Source organism: Cornus florida, unplaced genomic scaffold (assembly GCF_030987335.1).
Source record: "Cornus florida cultivar Cherokee Brave unplaced genomic scaffold, ASM3098733v1 CherokeeBrave_3.0.0_Hap2_Chr09, whole genome shotgun sequence".
Lineage (NCBI taxonomy): Eukaryota > Viridiplantae > Streptophyta > Magnoliopsida > Cornales > Cornaceae > Cornus > Cornus florida.
This window is the reverse complement of record NW_026775579.1, coordinates 86,952,029-86,961,204: the sequence shown is the minus strand read 5'-3', so window position 1 is coordinate 86,961,204 and position 9,176 is coordinate 86,952,029. Positions and strand designations below refer to the sequence as shown.

The window sequence follows — 9,176 nt, the reverse complement described above, 5'->3', positions numbered from 1 at the left end:
AAGATGTATGTTGGAATTCCTCTACAAGATGTGGGTTGGAATTCCTCAACAAGATCAGCTAGCAATGCATGCGCTACCAACCGTTAACATAATTATATTGACCTTCCCTAAAACCGAAATCTTATCAAATATATAATTATCTTACGAGTGTCGTACTGTATTGACGCCTAACCAAATGGAAATTGAACCACAAAATGGAGTAAATTGCGTATCCTAGAGTAGCTGTAATCGTCTCTTGCTTAATCTTCATCTGAACCATTTATGAACTTTAAAAAGGTTAACAACTGACCAGAGTAGAAAAATGAGAAGGCAAAAATGGAACTAATAATAAACTAATGAAAAAGGAAGGACCAGGAAAAGAAAAGGTACCCAAAATATACTAGTCCGGCAGTAGTACATCCAAATCACAGAAACACTTACGACTTTCTCAAACCAATGTACTCTAGATGGATTAACAAATAATGGCAAACTATATATGTATTATCAGCAATCTGCCACCCCCTAATCGTATCCTCTATTTCACTTAGGGTTGTGCCATCATCACTCACTGTTGAAGACGTACATATGATGAGAGGAAAGTTGGTTATGTCATGACGTCCATCAATGGAGTCTTCTTCCGACAGTACCCTTGCACCCTCATACATGAAGGTCGGAATATGAGAAGCAAGCTTCAATATCTCATCATCAACCTCGAAACCTTTGCAGTAACTAACATCAAGATGCACAAGCTTTTTGCAGCCCTCCAAAATACTCACAACAGCCTCCCGCTCCAGACAAGTCTTCCTTAGAGCCAAATACTTTATGTTGGGCAATAAGTTGACTATAACCAATGATTCATCTTCCTCAATGTCACCTCTTAAAAGACCTAAACCCACAAAATTCTTGCAATGAAGGCTGACTTGGGTAAGGATTGCTTCCATATCAGCAGTGCTTCGAAGCCTTAAAGTCTCCAATTTTTTCCACTTGCTTATTAATCTTGGGAAGGGGGTATCTTCCCATGGTACAAATGGCAGCGTCAAAATTTCAAGGCAGGGCACCTGCATGCCAACAAAACAAAATATATATATATATCACTGTGAATTCAAACATTTTTTTATTTTTACTTTTTATTTTTATTTATTATGGTAATGAAGTTAGTTTTGGTAACTTACCCTTCTGCAAGACAAACAAGTGCATCGGTCGTAAAATAGAAAGGAATAGCTACTGAAATAGCAAATCCACCACTACGATTGACAGCAAACTTAATCAATTCAGTCTCATTAAATCTCTCTGATCCTACTTGATTTGAAGGAGTTGAGAAAATCAAGATACAGCCAGCACAGAGGATTCAGTGTTGCATTGTACCATGACTTGTATAATAGGGGAATATCAAATAGCAGGGACTTCATTCCCGCTTTCCCAAGCACATTCATCAAACAATCCATCTTTAGCTCTTTCCATTTTCAATCTTCCATCTATATGATCAACCCAAAGTAAAGCCAAACTGCATGTGAATTTTATGACTATAATAAAAAGGAAAAATAAAACAATTGATTAATAATGGTTGCCAAACCAATGCCCAAAGTATTTTAAGAATTATAATTTGATAGTAAGAACAAAAAAAAAAAAAAAAAAAAAAAAAAAAAAAAAAAAAAAATGTGAGCAAATATGTAAGTGTGTCATCTCCAATTGGCATAAGACATTTTGGGGTGAAGCCTAAGAGTAAAACCGTGTGGGCTCAAGCCCAAAGCGGACAATATCATACCATGTGGTGGAGGGTCGTTACAAATGGTATCAGAGCCTGACTCAGCCAGAAGTGTGCCGACGGGGATGTCGTGCCTCCAAGGGGGGTGGATTGTGATGATCCTGTGAGCGGCTGTGCCGTGGGCGGGTGCGAGAGACACTAACAGGCTACCACACTGGCGAGTTACGGGTGCACAAGTTCCACATCGCCTGGGTAGAGGAAAAATGAAATGCTTATATGTAAGTGTGTCATCTCCAATTGGTATGAAGCCTTTTGGGGTGAAGCCCAAGAGTAAAACCGTGCGGGTTCAGGCCTAAAACGGACAATATCATACCATGTGGTGAAGTGGGTCGTTACAGTGACACGCAATGCCAAAATGCTCGAGAAAGTCGTGAATTATTTTTAAGCATGGGAGAGGTAATTGATAATTACTTTGATTTATTTGTTGAAATAAGTAATTTCTAATGGGCAAATTGAATTGGGTTAAAATAAGTAATTTTTAATGGGCTAATTGAATTAGGTTGAAATAAGGTTGCGTTTAGTAACGGAAAACGTTTCTTGTTTTCTGTTGTCAACCTCTAAACAGGCAAAACGAAAACCAAAATCGCATTCAATAAAATGTTTTTGTTTTTCTATAACAGAAAACGTTTTTAATTTTTGTGAAGAAAAAAGGAAACATCAAAATGATGTTTCTTATGTTTTTGGCACTATAGCGCAGAAACGTTTCACTAATGTTATTGCACATGCACTATTCATTTCAAATAAAATTCATATTATTTGTGTTATATACTAAGTTGCATATTAAATATTAATAAAAAATATATATTTTTAATATAGAATATATTAAATATTCTATATTATTTTTATTTGATAAAAATATATTTTAATATATAATATATTAAATTATAATGTAAATTATTTTTTGTGACAAAATAATTTTTGATATAGAATATAATGTTATTAAATTATTAAGCAGTAGATATTTTATATTATTATATATCATATCTATATTATATTATATGTAAATATTAAATTATAATTAATTTACAATATTATAACACAATATATATTTTGTTACATATAAGATATATTATTTAATATTTTTTTATTCCTAATAAATTATCATATGCTAAATATATTATATATCGCATAATAAATGTATACATCATGCATATACATGTATTTATACATAATTGGTCAAAATATTTTTGTCTTGGTATATCTAATTTTGTATTTATGATGTATTGGGTATTTTTAAGATTTAAAATTTTAAATTAGATTTTCTAGATTTATGGTTTTTTGATATTAATGGAAGCAAGTGTCGTGCCTGAGTGGTTGGGTTACTCCCTATGTCCGAGAGTTTGTGTTCAAGTCATCTACCCTCTTCCTCACCCTCCCTTCTAACCACTAACTACAAAAATTCTTGCCATGGAAAAATAAAAAATAAATTAAAAAATTTAAAGAATATTATTTACATTTTGTAGCAAATATATTGTATTACTAAACACTGTTATTGTTTTATATTTTCAAATTTGTGGCAATAACAAGTATTAATAAACGCCATTTTTGTTTTCTATTTTCACTCAAGAAAACAAAATCATGTTTCTGCTTTCTTGAAATTGTAAAAGCATAAAATAAAAACATTACTAAATGCACCCTAATAATTTCTGATGGGCTAATTGAATTGGGTTATGGGGTTTGACCGAGTCAGTTGAAGTCATTAGGAGAATGGGACCAATGAATCCTGACTTCTAGCCCAAGTTTGAATAACAATTAATGTGCAATGGGGTTCTATGTGTTACTGCGTTATAAGGGCTAATAATCTTAATCAGGGCGGAGCCAATTAAGGTCAGAGGGGTCCGACCTTTCTCCAATTTACTGTACACACACACACACACACACATATATATGGTAATTTTGAATTAAATTTTCAAATTTCTCTAATTTTCTTTTGTAAAAAAAAAAAATTTACACATATCCCCCTTCTTCAATTACTCCATATTTTTTTTTTCCTTCCCTAATTTTTTTTTTTCCTTTTTCAATTTTTTTTTTCTTCACTTATAATGTATTTACTTAGTGACAGATTTAACAAAAAGTTTACTGAAATATTTTTTGTTAGTATTAAATTTTTATTTTTTTATAATAAATTAAATTATTTAGCTGTAAATTTAATAACTGCCCCTAGAGTTAAAATAAACATCTTTTCATGACGTCTTTTGACTTTACTTTTTTAGAATCCTAGCAAAATTAGATCTGCAAACACACACATAGATATATTAAAAACAAAGCCAAAAAGGGTGAAGCAGCAAATGACAAATACCTTTTGACATTTTGAGAACTAGCAAAAATAGATCTGCAAACTATTCCTGAGAGAAAATTGGAAACTGAATTATATATCTAAGAAACTAGAAACTGAAAACTAGAAGTGGGGTTGAGAAAATCGGAGCTCTATTGAAAAGAAGCATTAGAAGCAGGTTAAGTAGACTTGACTCACGGTGACGCCAGTCACGCCACGTTAAAGGTGGCCTGTAACGACCCAAATCCGGGGATCCGGACCGTTACCCGGGTCCTTACCCGAACCCGAGGTCATATACGTCAAACCTAACATTCCAAGTGTCAAAACGTGCTTATCCCGATCAAAATCAAACTTTCCCAAGGCTCTAAGAAACCCAAGGGTCAAGAATGAGCTACAAGGAAGAAGGAGAGACAAGACCCCAAAATAGGCTCACTTTGGTCGACCGAAATGGAGCTTCGGTCGGCCGAAGCAGGCCTTCCTGAACCGGTCGACCGAAGCTAAGATATCGAGAGCATAAAAAAAAGGTTTCGGTCGACCGAACCCTATTTCGGTCGACCAAAATGGAGATCTCGAGAGTCCACAAAGAGGTTCGGTCGACCGATGAGCCATTTTGATCAACCGAAGTGGCTTCTTCGAGCCCTGCATCCTGATCTGACCTACTACCTTGTAAATGAACAGAAAATGGAAGGGAAGTTAATATGGAACTTTAGATCATAGACAACTTACATCAAAATGGATTTTCAAGCTTCAATTATATCATCCGTTACATAACCAATGAATTTGATACATTTTACATCATATGCTTTACAGAACAAGTTCAAATTCAACAAAATACGTTCAAAATGCCCTTCAAGTTCTCTCAAGCCTGTGATGGATTTGCATTTGCCAATTCTTTGCCGTGACCTGAAAAAAATGTAATATATATATATTGGGGTGATCAAATTGCTCAGTAGAAGGCATTTAAGACACGCCTCTTGTATCCTCGTGAATCCATACAAGGAATAGAACAATAGGAGATAAGGATCATACAATGTCCGGGTAATACACAACATAACGACAGTTCTCAATATAACCAAATGTAATGCAATGAGATGTAATGCATGCCAATGTCGCTCCCCATTTTAATTCCAAAACCATCACTTTCAAACGGTTAATATAACCCGCCCTTTGGTGACCCCGCAGCGACACGAGAGAAGGATTGGCTAGTGTCCCTGACCATTGGTACCCCCGCGGCGTTATTATGGGGCCCAGCTAGCTCAACCACGCTAGGGCGACTCCCTAGTTCCTTCTAGGCTATATTAACCCTCCAGCCCTTTGGTACCCCCGCGGCGACCGGGTTTTCATAAAACCGTTTTATCAAAACTCTTCCCCAAAAGTCCCCATTTTTCCTTTCAAAACGATTCCCTTTATGCAAGCCCAATGTTATGCATATGAATCTCATGTTTTCATTACAATAATACTAAGAGATTTCTCACAACACGATTAAACATGTTCTTATACATCATTTATTACATATTAACAACATAGTAAACTTAAAAACTCATATACAAGCATGCTCATCATACAAATTAAATTAATACACATCCTCATACATTCATACATGTTCCATCAAGTCAAAGTAACTATAATCACTACAATTAAGCATGTTAGTACACAAAATCAAGTAAATTAACTCACTAAAGCACAAGACTTCGTGGATTAAGGACCCCTACCTCAATAATGAGCAAAACCCTCAAAATGGGTCTCTAAATTCGAAATCCAAAGGGAGGCTTAAAGCTGAAATTGTTGCTACTCATGTGTAGAGCTCGTCGTGGTCTCCATTTTGCCCCAAACGTCACTCCAAAATTCGAAAAAATGAGAGAGAAATCAAAGATCAAAGCTTGCTTCCAAAAAGAAAAGAAAAATGAAGAGGAAATGAAGGGGAGAAAGAAAACTAGCGGGGAGAGAGAAAATTGGAATGAAAATGTGGTCTCTAGGCCACTTAAACAATAGTGGTGGGGCCCACCCATTTATCTTTTTTTTTTTTTTTTTTTTTTTTTTTTTTTTTTTTTTGCTTTAATTTCCACACCACACACACATGTAACACATCATCATACAAATACCATATAAAACTCATAAAATAAGATGTGTGAAATGCAAATGGACTTAACTAAAATCCCGTACGCAAAATGTGAAAAGATGAAAATGCCCTTGCACTCACGAATTACCGAAAAAATGAAAAATGTTGAAAATTGGAAACGTCACAATCTCCCCAACTTAAAAGGATTTCGTCCCCGAAATCAAGCCATACCTGGGGAAGAAACAACTTTGGGTACCTGGAGCGAACTTGTTGTTCGAGCTCCCAAGTAGCCTCCTCGACTCTGTGGTGCCTCCAAAGAACTTTTCCTAACTGCACTGTTTTACCCCTCAACACCTTTTGTCGTATGTCAAGGATCTGCACTGATCCCTTTTCATAGGAGACATCTTCATCAATGTCCACGTCAATCCAATCCAAAACATGAGATGGATCTGGTTCATACTTCCACAGCATCGATACATGAAAGACATTGTGAACTTTGTCCATTTGTGGTGGCAAAGCAAGTTTGTAGGCAACTTCTCCTATATGGTCCAAAATCTCAAATGGTCCAATGAATCGTGGTGACAACTTGTCACTCTTCCCGAACCTCATCAAACCCTTCCGTGGAGAAACCCGTAGAAAAACATGGTCTCCCACCTCAAACGATAGTAGAAAAATCAAATAGCCCCTTCCTACTATTATTTTCGTTCAAAAAAAATCTCACTAAAATTAAGCATTTCCTGAATTAAAAAAATGTTATTAAGTTATCACATACATGACAAATGATAAAATTAACCTTATGATTTAGTATTAAATTAAAATTGATATTTTTATTATAAAATTACAAAAATACCCTTTGTAATGTTCCCTGTCAACGTCAACGTCCACCCACCTTGCATCTTGTTCTATCAGCTATGTGTGTGTGTGCATATATATATATGTTATATTTACACACACACACATAGTGCGTCTGCCGAATTAGTTATGGTCAATTTATTTTTGGCTTCAGAGATAGGGTTTGTACTTAATAGATGTTTGTTGAATTTGTATTGTAAATTCTTGATTTTGTGCCACTTTGATCCGCTTGAGTCACTTCATGAGGTCTCAGGATCTTGTATTAGTCTTGCGATGCATAGTCAACTTTTTGGCTCTCTGTTGTGATCTAAGTCCTCTGATTGATCTATTTCTCTGGTGGATTTTGGTTGCTGAGATGCAGCGAAGAAAGGTAATTTATAGAAATTGGTAGTTGAGCTCTCGCCGGCGTTCATAGAGTTTGACGATGCTGAAGCTAGATCATGAGGCTTGCCTGTTTTTCTCTCAAATTCCTCTGTTAATTTGCCGAAGCACTCGGTAGATCCTCCAAATTGAAACCCCACCATTGAAGAACATCAATTTGTTTATCGGGGAACTGTCCAATGACCCAAGACAGCCGGATTGGTTAAACCAACCAATAGAAATTCTTACTGCCTCACGATTCTCCACCTTCAGCCGCCGGTAGTTAGGTCCTATAGCCAGAATTGTAGGCCTGGTCGTGCAAAACTTTATCACCATCGTCCGAGAGTTCCTGGCTCTGTTTGGTTTGACACGGCGACAATGGTGTGCCACATAGATCTAATTTGAGAGATGGGGTTAAGAGAAAGAAGAAAATGGGTATTTTCGTAATTTCACAATAATAATTTTTTCATTTCATAACTTAATAACGGGTTCGGACGAAATTAATTTTTTTTTTGGGATAATTACATATAAATGGAGTCAAAGTTTCATATTTACTTAGAGACTGAGTCAAAGTTTCATATTTCTCTAAAATGGATTGCTGAGGTGGCACATGGTTTTTTACTGTTTAGAAAATTATGGTGCCTAAAATGCCCTTCCCTAACAAAAAAGTAGTACCTTCAGTTCAAAAAAGTAGTACCTTCAATTCAAAAAAGTAGTACCTTCGGAGAAAAAGTAGTACCTTCGCGGGTGTTTAAAAAATATGGTATCTGGACGCCAAAAAGTAGTACCTTCAGTTCAAAAAAGTAGTACCTTTGAAGAAAAAGTAGTACCTTCGCGGAAGGGTATTTTAGGCACCACAATTTCTAAACAGTAAAAAATCATGTGCCACCTCAGCAATCCATTTTAGAGAAATATGGAATTTTGACTCAGCCTCTAAGTAAATATGAAACTTTGACTCCATTTATATGTAATTTTTTTTTTTTTTTTTTATATCATTCAAAAAAAAAATGTGATTTTTCTCCTTTGATTTTTTTGAAGGATTCTATCATATAGGTTGCATGTATGATTATTTTTATTTATTTATTATGAATGAATTTATAAATGCTGGTATGATTGTATTGTTAAAAGGGTGATGACTGTATTAATTGGGTTTTATATTTAATTTTAAAGCATTTGTCCAAATTTATATGTAAAATGTTCAAATCCTACCTCAGAGTTGCTCGGTAACCAAGATGGGAGTAACATGGAGGACAAAGTTTTGGAAGGGTGGCTCGGTCTAGGCTTATACACTAGAAGACAAAAAAAAGGGAAACCTATTTTAGTTTTGAATGATTCTTGTTAATTTTCTGCTCTTTGGGGGCATGTTTTTGCTTTTTTATAAATATTTATAGCACTCTGTTACTATCACTCTACTGCCCAAAATAATTAATGATGTAGAATACTTGTGATTGCAATACAAAGAAAAGGCAAAATATATATATGAGTTTGTGTTTGCAACTCCCAAAAGGATAACAGTGCCAAACAAAGAATGACTAAGACGTGTCAGTGATATAACGGTCAAGATTATTCTATGTTAAGTTTTATAATGCTTTATAGAATGATCTTACACAATGTTAGAAAATTCTAAATTATTTTGCACAATTCTATACCGTTTTGAACAATTCTAAAATTTTTTGAGACGGTTCACACTTATATAGAAGAGAGGAGTTTAGAATTTCGAAACGGTTCACACTTACATTAGGTTTTATAATGTTCCAAAGAATGATCGAACATCATCACTCACTGTTGAAAGCGTATATATGATGAGAGGAAAGTTGGTTACGTCATGACGTCCATCACTACAGTCTTCTTCCGACAGTACCCTTGCACCCTCATACATGAAGGTT

The 9,176-nt window shown here is 35.1% G+C and overlaps 1 long non-coding RNA gene across 1 annotated transcript; it reads right to left on the bottom strand.

Moving 5' to 3' along the window:
* Positions 1–4,733: 4,733 nt before the first annotated feature.
* On the bottom strand, positions 4,734–6,224 carry LOC132273430 (uncharacterized). The gene is made up of 2 exons (XR_009470111.1): positions 5,732–6,224; positions 4,734–4,922 (listed from the first exon to the last, which is right to left on the bottom strand). It is a non-coding gene; the product is annotated as an uncharacterized LOC132273430 (long non-coding RNA).
* Between the last annotated feature and the right edge of the window lie 2,952 nt (positions 6,225–9,176).